The sequence below is a fragment of the Zeugodacus cucurbitae genome, chromosome 6 (assembly GCF_028554725.1).
Source record: "Zeugodacus cucurbitae isolate PBARC_wt_2022May chromosome 6, idZeuCucr1.2, whole genome shotgun sequence".
Taxonomy (NCBI): Eukaryota; Metazoa; Arthropoda; class Insecta; order Diptera; family Tephritidae; genus Zeugodacus; species Zeugodacus cucurbitae.
The window spans coordinates 69,079,416-69,093,824 of record NC_071671.1 but is presented as its reverse complement, the minus strand read 5'-3'; the positions used below and the strand labels follow the sequence as shown (position 1 = coordinate 69,093,824).

Genomic DNA, 14,409 nt, shown 5'->3' with positions numbered 1-14,409 from the left:
CTTTCCACTCAACTTTAGCGAATGAAAAACAATCGTTTTTATTACTTATCCCGTTAGTTTGTATAAACATGCTTTAACTAGTGAATGTTGGTATCTGAAAAATGTTCAAAAAACTCACATTTCCATTTTTATAGAATAAATTAATCGAAGCATACTGTCCATTATGATGACACGGCAACAACTTTTGTGCATTTTACTCTTGCAAAAACAAAATGGCGAAAATATTAAACGTCATTCTTATTAAAAATAATAATCTGCAGCATGTTTAAATAACGGTTGCACTTTTGTTTGTTAAAAAAAAAAAAAACAATTGACCTTTAGAGGGCATTGTCTTATGTCGGAAATTTACTACAAAATTTACTGTATATGAATGGACTAGTTTAGCCTGTATTTATATATATTGTTTTTAAATTGATTGGGTTCCAAATAATATGAAACTACCTTTATAACATTGGACTCTTTGAATGTTATTGCTCTGCCTTAAAAAACTTATTTTTCAATTTGAAATATTTGAAATATATTAGAAATCAACTTTAGTGAAAAAGGAAATGAGGAAAGTAGACGGAGGAAAGAGCGTAATAACGCTGTTTAATATTTAAAACCATTTTCTAAACTTCAAAATCGATTAAAATACAATAATTATATTCTAGCCACAGTTTATACAATAACAAACTTTAAATAGATTTAACCCTAAAAGTAATTTTTATGTCGTTGCTTCATACCCCCAGTACACTCTACAAATCCGTATGCGGTCACAGTATGATTAGAATGTTATACAAACCCTTGTCACAGAGAAAAACATTTATTTATTACGGATTGTAATCCCTTGGCAAATACACTTGACAACTTTTAAATAACTTTTAATTTGGACGGCATAAAATTAAAATAAAAATAGCAAAAACAAAAAATAGACCGATCAAATGAGCGTCAAACTGATTTACGAGAACCCGAAAAAAGTCATTATAACCCCAGCACAGATTTAACACATTCCAAATAATCAACCTTATTCGTGGCTATTTGCATTTTTTCGTTTTTTTGTTTTTGCTTTCCGAAAAGCAAATTATAACAACTGTGGCGGACAACATGCCCAGCCGCTCAGCTCAGCATCTCAGCTGGTGTGGACTGCTGCCTAATATGCGACAGATTTTAATAAAAACAAGCAGCGGTAGTTAAATTACGGAGGAGGAGGGGTCAGATGTGGAGCAGCATTGCTATTTGTTTTTACGTTGGTTTTATGCTATAACTGTTTTTTCTGCATTTTTTGTTGTTTTTGTAGCACACACCAACCGACCGACCGACTGCTGCTGACACGCTGCTAAATTAATTAAACTTCTTCAATTTTAATTTAGCACTTCTCGACACCGGCAACGCATCACCTCACCGTACTGGCCACGGTAGCGGTGAGAGCAAAGCAAAAACAAAAACAACAGCTACAGCATGCATATAAAGTAAAAGTACAAAATAACGGTGCTATAGCGCAAACTTAATGATAAGAACAACATGAGAATGTAACAAAAATTAAAATTGATCGGAAAAAGTCAGTTGGGGACGCTGCAGCAGCGAGGAAGAGAGAGGCTATGCATTCAGAAAAAAGAGAAATAATCACTTAAGAAGTTAAAAGTGTTGATTGGTAACGAAGCGGAGAGCTGGGGGGAGAGCTGAATATGAAGCACGCAAATGCAAATGGAGTGAGCGATCGATGCGACGAGTCACAGCAGTAAACTTATTTTCCTGGCACCCATTGAATACCCCAGTCCACCCATTGCCAATTTACTCAGACCCCAACTCACACAATTCTGGCACCGAAGTTATTTCATTAAAATTTTAATTGACGGACATTTTCCGGCAAATCAACTCAAGCGAACGTGCGACAGTCGGAAAGGCGATAAGTCTGGAAGAAGAGCTGCAGAAAGCCATCCAGCCAATAGTAGTAGTGTAAACCTAAAATTGGAGACAGTGGACGGTGGAAAAGTTTTCGTCACCAATTTTCAAGGAAATTGCCAGCTTTGATGTACTTCTTTTCCTTTCAACATGTTTCCCTCTTTTTATTCTGTGCATAATTTTTTATTTCGAATTACTCCTCAGAAGGCGCGCCCTGCTCGGGTTGTGCCGAAAAATTGTCACTAATGAAATATGGTTTTGAAAAATTCACTAAAAAGTCAACGGACGCCGAAAGGAAGGAAGTGTAAAGTGCCAGCAGAAGAAAGGCAAAAGTGATTTAGATGAAGTGAATGAATATTTACGAGCTCGCCGTGCTAAGAAAGTAGCTGACAGACCAAAACGATTTCGCGTAGTCACAACCGTTCGGAACTTCAAAGGTGGCATGCAAGCGGACATAAGCTGAATAAAGGACTGAAGGACATTAACATGTGCACGAGAGTCAACTGAGTCATTAAGCAGAAAACTGACTGAGGTGCGTTATATAGCGCGGCAAAGAATGTTGGAATATTGTTAGGGTGGCGGCGGTAAGCAGACTTGCAACACGGTTGGTAAACACAAAGGTGGTGCACCGCATAGTAGAGAAGGTGCTCGTCAATACAGCTAGAAAATATACATATGATAATAATATTGCACGACCACAATGAACTCACAAAGACAGCTGCTGAAAAGCACACACGCTCCTCGCCTCATCCCCGTGTTAGAAATGTATAAGCGACTGCATGACGAAGCATTGGCGAAAAGTACATACAATTAACTTGCGGTTACTTGCCACCTGTAACAATCGAGCTCCAAGTACCACGCATCCGTCGAGCACAAAACACTCCCCACACAACACCACCCACCGTCGGCAACGCGCCTCGCCGCAAATACTCAAACTGCTCAGACTGCATAAGCACAAAGCGAAGAAGCAAGCACCAACCGCGGAAACACTAAAGACCCTCCACGAACCCTCAAACCCATAAAACACCTGCAACGCAATGGAATAATAAATGCGAACGAAATAAAAAAAAATCCGAGGAAAATCAACAAAAGCGCCAAACAATAGCAAAAAATGCGCAACAGTTGCATTGCAACAAGAACAACAATAACCAGCAGCAGTTACGCCAACAGCGCAGCTATAAACACAGCGAGCAGCCAGTCCCCGAACTCGCAACGCAAGACAGGCTGGCAAGCGGAGCGGCAGCACAAACATATCCTGCGGTAAGTTTTCTCATTTACTTCTCGGCCAAGCTGAGTTCGCTTCTCAGCACAAGTTTGCTCAACTGACGATGGGTTTTTGCTGTTGTTGTTAGGGTTTCGTCGCCAGTTGTAAATGTTGAACCGAAATCGGCAAAGTGAAAACCATGGAAGCGTGACTTTGCAAGTGGTTAGATTGGCCTGTAAGTGTGCATGTGTGTGTGTGTGTACGTGTGAGTGGCGATAACAGTCGCTGTCGATCTTTCTTATCAACAGCATTGCCAGCTGTAACACTTGGTTGATAGAAACCGCAAACACAGTGAAGCTAACACAAACAAATTGTGCGTTATGAAGACAGACTGAATAACCTCAACCGAATTGTAAATGTTTCCTGAGTGTGATAGAGAGTATAATATCTTGAGCCTTTAAGTATTGGAAAGATAGTTCATGAAATGTCTTATCAGACAGCGATTCCTCTAAATTAAGTCACAACTTGTTAATTATTTTGAAGAACATCTCTCGAAGTTTTGCTGAAATAAATAAATCCGAAGACCTTGAATCTTTTTAAGTAAACCAATAAGATAGACCAAAACATGTTCCCAGTATAATATTAGATTATTCCACCAGAAAATTCTAAAGATCACATTCTTCTGTTATTGGTTCGTTTTACTCGCATTTTTGTTTTTTGTTTTTTTACTTTTTCTTTTTAGAACCATCATATTTTTCCCGTAATAATCTCAAGAATATGTTCGCATCCAATTATATCGGGTAAAGACAAGGCAAATACCAAGGGAATATGTAAAGACTGGGTTTTATCAACAATGAACTCTCTTTTCCAACAGTTGAAAGTGACATCTCAGATCTTTATCTTGTATGAGCTTCTCTCATCTACAGCATTTATTAAATGGTCACTTTATTAACTTAGAAACATTATGAGAAACAGGAAAGACTATTTACACAACTGGTAAATCCGCTAGGAATAACACATTTACGTGTGAGTCGGACCGGCTTTATCTGCTGAATTCCCAGCAGTAGCCTTTCCACTTCCGCCTCCTCGAAAGTTAACTGCAGCGCTGTGAAGCAGCAGGCATTCGACCACATTGCAGACGCCATGAGCAACGGGCGAGAATAATGACAACAGCATCTTCAGCAGCACATCGTAGTCTGAAAACGGACACATGGTGACTGCCGGTGATGGCTGAACAGACTAGCCAACAGCATAAGACCGCCACGGACGTGCCAATTGACAACACTTTCGGCCGAATGTGAGCTGCCAGCAAACAGGCTGACAAGTACACTCACACAAACAAACAACCAAACATTCGTAAGTAGATATGAGTGTGCTTGTAAGGCCCATTAATGTTTTAGTGACATGTGTCCTGCAGTCGCCATATGCGCTCCGTACATTCTACTCCTGTGTGGGGTGAGCTGTTGTAGATTCAAAGGAATGCCAAGTAAATACTGTGCTCTTTGTTGTTCTTTATGTTGAGCTCATTTGTTTTGTGTGCTCTCGCCAAAATGGCAACCGTGGCTCTCTGTTTGTGCAGGACCGGCGTACGAGGCGCATGTGCCCACACGAAGCGCTGGAGAAATGTTATTAGTTTAGCGTCTACGCTAGGTGGGGGTTAGAGAGATTGATATCCTGTCGAGCTGTTAGCTTTCTCAGCTCGGTTTCAGTCGTACTTAGCATTCGCGTTAAGCGGTAGACAGTGCGCTGGTGAACTGAAAAGCGCAACACGGTAGAAAGCCAACCGCTAAATCAAGCAAATGAACAAGAAGAAGAAAACGTTGTGTGTTTACAATTGAGTCACGGCTAAAAGGACTTACAAACATTACTCACTAAAGTTACTACGCTGAATCTCTAACTTCACGCGCTGCTCTTTTCAATCCGTAGCTAATCTTCCCAGTCCTAAAACAAATTCTTTAATATCCGATCGCACGTTCGCCACACGTCTCGGGGCGATTTAAAGTGGACGCTGTACCAAACGTGTAAATAGCCGGTGCGCGTGTATGTTTTGTTTATACGTGTCGCGTCGTGCCGTGCACGCCAACCGGCCTATTCAGTGCTTTCCACTTAGTGACGTATATTCTTCGCAAGGCTGTTGCTGTCAGTGTCAGCATTGGTAAACCATTGTTTTTCAATTTTCCATTACAAAAGCAAACAATCAACGGCTTAACGCAAAATAATACAAACGTGAGAATAAAGAGTAACAGCGAACGCTGGACGCGCATCCAACCTAGGTGTCCTTAAGATATACAAATTACAATTAAGCGGAGCGAAAAATTTAATCCTCTTAAAGTGTTTATGCTCAACTTAAAGTTTATTGTAAAAAGTACGGATATAAGTGTATATACGTGGTCATTAAATAAAACGCATACTCGAAGCGTCGGGCTGTAATCACAATCTGCGTGCCCGAACAAGTGCTTTGCAACTTTACCTGTTCGAAAGTGTAGTCAACAAAGCGCGCTGCTATCACGCGAGCATATTAATGAGTTGTAAAGCGCGCACACCATTACTAACACAAAAACTGCACAACAATAACGGTATACTACAAACCAATCTCACTAACTAACTTCTGACTAGCGACGCGCAGGAATCCGCGTAAAGCGCGCGGTTTCATTAGCAACGCGCGACCGTGTTACTGCGCGCCTCATTAAAGTGTCATAAAAAGTTTCTGTTGTCATACTGTTACTGTGGTTTTAACAACAACAACAACAAATGTAATAACAAACGCGCGAAGCAAGAAAAACGACAAGTTGATGCCGCGCGCTAACAATAGTAGATTATTAAAAGGATTAGAAGAGTGCTGAAAGTCTGTGCGCACAATGCTTTGGCCGCGCGGCATGCAAAAGGACACTAACAAGCATCAAATGCCTTTGTTTCAACCAACTACGTTGAAGTTGTACATCTGTGTGTGTGCGTGTTGAAGGCGTCGCGCTAGAAACACAGGCGACGGACGCTACGCAAAGGCGCGTTGTTAAGACTAGTTGAAATATTATCCTGTGCTGAAATGCTGAAAGAGCAAAATCACCGGGATAAGTGCGCTTAAGCGACAGCAACATTATAATAACAACAACAACAAAAGTGAGTAGATACAAAGTAAAAAAGAGTCCCTTAACCATATTGCGCGTACGTCGCTGCCTTAACTTAATCAAACCCCAAACGTGCAACGCTCAAGTCTTCATATCTTTTCTGTGTGCATCTCCGCTGTCAGCAGTTACTTTGTTACGTTAATCCTTAGGTCCCAGTTATACAGTTATTGTGTCTGTCTGTGCGCGCTGTGAACAAAAGTTCGAAAAGCTCCCAAACAGGCGCTCACACTCAAGCGCCACGCAGCCACATATACATTTACAAATCTACGAGAATTCAAGTGTGAGAAATCATGCGCGTTTGATTTTGTTAGTGCGAATGTCTGTGTGCATGTGTAGGTGTTGGTGATATATTGTGCATATATAATACAATATTCGTCGCCGCAGTTGGCCTTTGCGTGCGTAAGCCTATCTATGAACCAACTTACCATCTCCGCCGCTTGGCTAGTGATACGTGTAAATTGTGAGCGTGTCGAATTACCAAAAAGGATATATACACATATTATTTATACAGTTATTTGCACATGTATGCGGTTTATGCGGAATGTTCTTGTCGTTTCACATCAATTTCGGTCGAGAGCAGCTCTTCAGCGACGCGCAAACAACGCTTCAGTTAAACTATATCCAAGCGGGCGTTCACAATAGCAGTTATCCGAATAGTGCAGACCAACACAGCCGTTAGCGAGACAAACGTGTCAGCCAGCCAGCCAGGCAGTTAGCAAGTCTAGCGCGTAAGCTGCTCAACCACGGTGCTCAGGCGCTCAGGCTGGTGACCGCAACACCATTTAAGCAGATTGCATTTTCATAAGTAAGGATTTAATGTGTTTTTCATAAACAGCATAAACAGTTTGCGCCAGTTTCACTTTTCTTTTGACTTTACTGCTTTGCATATATATTACCATACTCATTCTATGACATAGTTACATATATCTATCTAACATAACTGAATGTATGTACCCAAAAGCGACTTAAAAGTTCAACCCATCGGCGCTAGCAATATTTGAGAACTTTCATTATATGTTTTTATTTCTACTCCTAGCGCATACCTTTAGTAATCCTTTCCGCTTTGAACTCCTCACCATGTGAAATGTGACTCCTTTAGTTTGTCAGGTTAGATTAAAATAAAGAAGAACCGCTGCGCTTTTCAAATTGGATTTTGCTATTAAAAGGTATATAGTTTTTCCATTATTCTCTGAATTAAATAAGATCGTCTCATAAGAAAGTTGACAAAGTAGGGTTATTGGATTAATCTGAAGAATCAAGGTTTTATTATTTTAGAAGTTGATTAACCGAGTTATTCTATATATAAATATTTGATTTTAGTAAATTTTTCAAAACTGTCTCCCATTTTTATGAAAAAGAAGCTTTGTAAAAGCGACATAGTCAAAAATTGTCGACCCGTCGAATCGAACAACCATTTGACCTAACTTATTAGGGATGCAAGAAAAAGAGATGCTACCAGTTTAAACGAGTATTCACAGACATATTGAGAATGAAATACAGACCCAGTTTACAATGACTCCTGCTAAAAAATCATAGTTTATTTAAAATAAGACGAAAACTTGCTTTTGCTAAAACTATTTTATACCACAGTAAAAAAAATAAATTGACTGTTGTCGGGAATTCAAAGCAAAAATATTTTTATGTGATTTGACTTTCTAAACATAATTTTATTTAGCAAAATGTATTGTTGTACTATTTTTTTCCTATTAAGCTTGGTCTATGAATATGTATATACAATTTGAATATAAAATATGGTAAATAAAATGTCCAGCACAAAAAATGGTTAGAAATTTGTGTGTAGGTTAGTTAGACATAAGCTTTGCACACTTAAGGACAACTTCGTTACTTCTCTGACAGATAAGTAATTATTTGTTTTTTTATTTGTAATAAATCCATTTAAAGCTACAAAATATATACAGAAATAGTTTTTAGACACTTTGGCCTAATTTTTTTTACAAGCTGTTGTATATACGATTTGAATATTTTCATCGTTTCTTGTCATTCTGAACCTAGGTTGGTATAGTTATTGGGTATAATAAAGACTACGGAACTACTTATTCGTGCTTGTATTGTAGTAATTCACCAGCTTGGGAAATATCAAAAATGCAGGATAAAATGGAAGCGAGAGATTTTCAGCTAGCTGCACAGCAAACATCTCCGTTAGTTATCATATTAGCTGCAATAGATCTATGCTTACAATATAGAGGTTTGCTTGTCAGTTATATTTATCATTCCGGCGTACATTGCTTTAGAAGAAGAAAAAAACGACAGAAAAATGTTAAAATTACTTTTCGAGCTAGGCTAGGGCTGACACGAATGATTTGCGTTAACTCACAGGTTATACATAAAATGTAAAATAAATCCCAGTAAAATAATTCGCATAACTAAAATCCTCCCGAAATACCTTTCACTTGAGAGTAATATTGTATCAATGACTTTGGTATTAGGTGGCAACTCTTCTGAAAATGCGTCTATATATCTCGGGATACTGCAATATTTAATTTATTTTATTAAACTAATTGAATTTAAAATGTTAAACAGGTGGCAACTATGCACAAAGATATGCTCTAACTTTTATTTTCTTTGGTAATCTAAGCTCCGTTATTTATAGTTTTTTCTTTCCATATACTTATTTACAAATAGGTGGCAATCCAGTGATTTTATTATTTAACAATTCGGGTATTACGCTGAACAATATGTGACTAAATTTTGTTACGCTACCCGATTTCGTTGCACTTAACTACAGCAACACTTAACGTTATTTCATGATACTATACTCATATACCACCTCGCTTTATTACCCCGAAAAGATATTCACTTAATTTTACTTCTTTACGATTTATTATCCTTTTACTTTCAATCTGCGACCTATTTATTTCGCCCTTTGACCAGACGCTTGCTTAATGCAAACAACAACAACTGCGCCGCACTTCATTCCATACCAAGAATGAGCCACAGAGATTTACATATTTATCTGCCTTTATTTACATAGATAAATATGTGCACAGACAGACAGAGGGGCAAACAAGCTAGTTTGCTTTAATGCTCGTATAGCATTTCTAAAACGCCTGCCGCCCCTTGTGTCCTTGTAGTATATATAAAAGTGGTGCTACCACATAAATGAGAAATATGCTTCGCCACACTCGAGCTGCGGCATTTACGCGCCGATAAATATGCTCGACCCAGCCACGCCACATCACGCTCAACTAGCACGCTTCACACGCTCGCTAACGAAGCGAGCACTAAGCAAATATTTCCTACAATAATGTCCTTTCACAGCAGATTTACATTTGCGTGACTATCCGTTAGCAGAAACACACACACACACATATATATATGAGTTGACATATGTAAGTGGATATGTGCTCAAGTAAGCGTTGATAATCGCGGAGCACTATACTAACTATGGCCATTTAATATTTGTAATGCGTTGGCCAAATGCTATGTGTTGTTGTTGCGTGATTACGTCAATGTTAACTGTGTTTGATCGCCAAACTTTCTCTAAAGTGAAATAAATTTCCCAGTTCCAAGAAAAAATACGAACACGCGCGCTCTTTGCCATAAATTGTTCCTCCGCATCCTTGGCTTCGTCCGCACCGTTAGCGCTGAAAAGTGTGCACTAATTGAAATAAGTGAATGGAACCGAAATGGAGAAAAATTTAGATTTACGGTCGGTCACTTACGGCGCACTTATGGACAAAACCGCTAAGGAGAACCGTAAAAAGTGAGGTGGAAAACAAAAACAAAAAACGCAAATGTGCTGATATAAATATCCTGTCGACGTCAACGCGTCTAATAGCTACTAACAGCTGATATCAAATTGATGAACATCCCCCAAAAACATTCTAGCCAACATTTCAATGCTCACCAGCTCACTTACGCTCGTTGGACATTTCAACAAGGCGAATATATCAAATGGCTAAAACACACACATAGCTACCGCAAATACACTGTGTGTTTTTATAAAGATCATCAGTCACCTCATTTGCGCTCGTACTTAAACTTTCCCCTTCTCTTTTGTTGACTTGCCATTCAGTGCATTCGAGCGCTCATTTTCATTTGAACATAGTATTTAGTCATATCGCATAATTAAAACACAATCTTATCGCTGTTGGCACTCAGTGAGTGCGTCCGCTGCGGAGGTTTTCAGCTCTGTGCCAGGCCATTGCGTTGCGCTTACGTGTAAAGGTGCGTGTGCGTTTGTGTTTATGGGTGTTGAAAGTCGTCAATATGTGCTGGTTGAAAGCAAAAGTGCATAGAATTTGTTTTACAATTCGAAGGTAGTTGGTCAAATGCAACGGAAAGTGCATGCAAACATGCATTCATACTGATTTATATATATACATACATACGTAAGTATACGACAACATATCTACGCGTGAGATAAAGGTACAATATTAAGGTCTTGCTTACTGTTATGTATGTACAATATATGTATGTATTAAGGTAAATGTAGTTTATACAAAAATATTCGACAATTTATATTAAATATTGTTGTAGAAAATATTCAACAAAAATAAATTTATAAAATTAAAAGTTTCTGCTGAAATATTTTATTGCATATATGTATGTATACTTTGCCAATGCTCTTATATTCTACAGAATTCGTTTTTAGTTGAAACATATATTCATTTATGGCTTTCTTTCACAAGGAAATTGAAATAAAATGTAACAGTAATTTACTACTATATTTATTCGTTTATTCACTCCTCGTCGAAGATAAGGCCCATTCAAGAGCGCAGTCAATTCCCATTCGATGTGATTTATGTGCCCATAAACGAGGAGTATGAATAACAAAAGTGGGCTCGTGAAGCATATTTAATAATATAAAATCTTTAACGTTGCTCGTGCTGAGAATCAGCTGAGTGAGTGTGTTTATAAAAACTTGAAGTGGCCACTAAAAATGAGTGGAAGTGTCCAAACTGCAGAACAACAAAAACTGCCACACTACGACCACCGAGTGGCATTACGAAACCAGCTATGAAATAAAGCCATCCAAAACGCCTAAATTTATGCAACGCGTTGTCCACAATTTATATATTCATATTTGCATTGTATATATCCCTCGCACGCCTATGGATGTCTTTGTCATTTATAGGGATATATTTATTAATGTGTGTGTTCCGTGGCAGAGCGCAAGCATTCCGAAATTACGCCGATGGTGATGTTATCGAAGACAACAAAAACGCTCCTTCAATCAAGGCAACAACAATGGCGTTGACAATTACTCACCCAGTCGCAATAACAAAGCCATTTATTTATTTCGCCTAACACAAATTTGCCATTATGATTATCATATCTCACCCACAAGCAGGCAGTGTGCAAGCCCGGCAGACAGCAGGAGCAGCAGTAAACGGGTCTAACGAGCGCTAGGACTATGACACCCACCAATCAGGCTGGCAGGCAACCCATTTTTATAGGTTCACACAAACACTCACACGCACAGGCATCGATGGCAGCACATGCATAATTCACATTTCCGCTTGTGGCATTGTTTTTGCAGCGAAATGGTGTTGTTTCAGCCGGAGCTTATGGAAAACAAAAAAAATCGCATGCGAGATGACTTTGAAAATATGGCCTCGTTATCAATGCGTCGCCGTATCCTTGGCAGTCTTTGGCAGCGAACGTGTTGTTTGTTGTTGTTGGTGTGGAACGTGATGTTTCCAAAACATCGGTGCGAGAGTGCGTGCGTGGGTGTATTTACCTGCGCTCTAGCGCCAGCAACTAGTAGTCTGAGGCAAATATTGAGCCAGCGCTGAGATTGTGAGTTGTTCAGGTGAAATAAATTTATATTTTTCAAGAGTTGTTTGTGCATGCTTATAGAGGAGCAAGGATTTCATTACATTTTGTGCGTCTACTTTGCCTTTTACGCACGCACTTGCAGACAGGCATGTATATATTTTAGTATTATGTAATGTGTATATTTTAGTATTAATAATTTTATTAAATCTTCTCTCTTCATCTGTGCCAGTGAGTTAACGAAAGCGGTGCTTTAAAGGGACACCTACACTGTAATGGATGTATGTATGTATAAATAACAGTACTCAGTAGCTAGATTGAATTATGTCTGACAAAAGACTGTCACCGCGGTAACTTAGAACAGAACAGAGTGGCTTGAGTGCATGGCAGTTAACCAAGAGATTGTGGGTTCAAATCACAACGGAAGTAAAATTTATAATTTTTAAATTTTCTCACAAGATAAGATTTATATTTCATCAGTCAGAGAATTCAAAAGACACTTATCTTATAAGAAAACATTTAAAGTTTCAAAAGAAGGATATGTTGGGCTTCCACAATTCCATGCAGATTTGAAGAACTAGTATCATTATCAGTTTAATAGTGTTCCATGAATCAAGTGTTCCAACAATACCCCAATGTTTCATTTCAATAAAATGATAATAAATCTCGAAAGAATGTGACATAATGACGTCTCTTTTGAGAGTTTGGCGATACATACATTCCACAAACGTATATGTAGAACGTATTCAACTTCAGCGATTATAAAATGGTCAGAGAGATGACAATACAGTACAGCATAGGCATATATAGAACACACACATCTGCAAATACAATCTCTGTACGAAAAAAGTCAACACATCAAAATTCATTACTGGCCCACGGCTGCCTACAATAACAATGATTATGGCCACCATATCGAATGGATTATAAATTCCAAAGTATCACTTGTGCAATATCATTGTCATTACGAACGCCCCTACTGTCATATTACAACAGCATAACGGCACAACAGATATATAGTTTTCAACTGTCCTGCACAAAATTGTTTCGGACTTAAAATCTGTCTCCCACTACAGTTACAGCGCCGCCGGGGCTGTCCATATCAGTTTCACATCATCTCCAATTTAAACATCAACATTGTTGCTCATACGACCCAACGTCCACTTTCAACAAAAATCGTTTCGCCACGAAATCAGCCAGCATGGACCGATGTGACCGCAGGAGCTTATGTACTTGTAGTTAGACAACGGCGCCACAGCAGTGATACGCTTCCCTACTTGCTGCATGGGAATACTGCCACCCACTATACACACCCTACCGCCTACTGCAACGTTATGGAGTTGAAAGTTCAAATTTCATTTTAATAATAAACGCTATAAATTTCATATTATGGCGCATTGTATCTCTCCAGCTCTCGCTATTCGTGTGCTCTGTCAGCCACAGCCTGCATGCCATCGAGTCTGCTGCTACATGCGGTTTTGTCCTGTGGCAACTCACTGCCGCATTCGTCGCCGCCTTGACCCCTGTCGACCGTTCCATTCGTAACCGTATAAAACTGAAAAATTGGCGAAACTTAGCTGCGTCGCAACGAAATGGCCTAACGCACTTTTGCCTAACGACCAACGGTGCTGAAATAACGGTATAACAGTGATCGGTAGGCAACACTCCCGCACGCTTTTCACAGTTACACACACCGAAGTTTAAAAAATATAAAATACCCAACCATGTAACATTCAGTCATTCCGCATTCCCTCGCCGCGTAACCGGCACCCTAGTTCGTTCGTTCGTCGTTCTCTGGTTCGCTCGTTCGTTGATTCGTTCCACCGCATTATTGTTTATGCTAATGGCGACAGGCAGTACGCTCCGTGCTCGCTGGCTGCATCGTAATTGCTGCCGCCCCCTCGACGCGGTGGGAGTTCAGTAAATCTGTTTCTGCCAACTTTTTTCATGCGGCAAAAAGAACGTTTTAAATTGTCCCCACTAAATGACAATTTACACCGCTGTATTTCTATTTTTTTGCGTCGTTTCTTTTTTTCTGTTTAGCAAAACAATTTTGATGAAAGTTGAAGATTTATTATGTGCAAATATTTTCACAGTCATCACCTGCAGAGTGTGCTAGTACTTATTAATTTCTTGATGTTCGTTGTTAACGCTATGCGGGTGTGGGGGAATTGTAATGGATATTTCGTGGGTCATTTTATGGTCAATATTGTGTAGCATTAAGAAAATCGTCAAAAAGGGGAGGTAAGGTAGGGAAAAAAAGATTAATGTAAAATTATTCATAGCACTTCGAGCTAGATGTCCTTAAAATATAATTTATTTAATTTTTTCAATAATTTGAGCTGAGATTTCAATTGTTTCTGCTTTGATTGCGGCGTAAGTAAAAGGATAATAAAATATTATGTATGTATGTATAGACCTAAACCACTTGGACCAAAATTTATAGTTGCAATTGCTACC

General features: G+C 39.0%; 1 protein-coding gene across 1 annotated transcript in view; it reads left to right on the top strand.

The window, feature by feature from the left end:
* Positions 1 to 4,865: 4,865 nt before the first annotated feature.
* LOC105221472 (uncharacterized) overlaps positions 4,866 to 14,409 on the top strand; it is a 66,098-nt gene continuing 56,554 nt past the window's right edge. The window contains exon 1 of the mRNA XM_054234392.1: positions 4,866 to 7,015. The gene's annotated coding sequence lies outside the window, so the exon portion shown is untranslated. The remainder of the gene's footprint in view (positions 7,016 to 14,409) is intronic.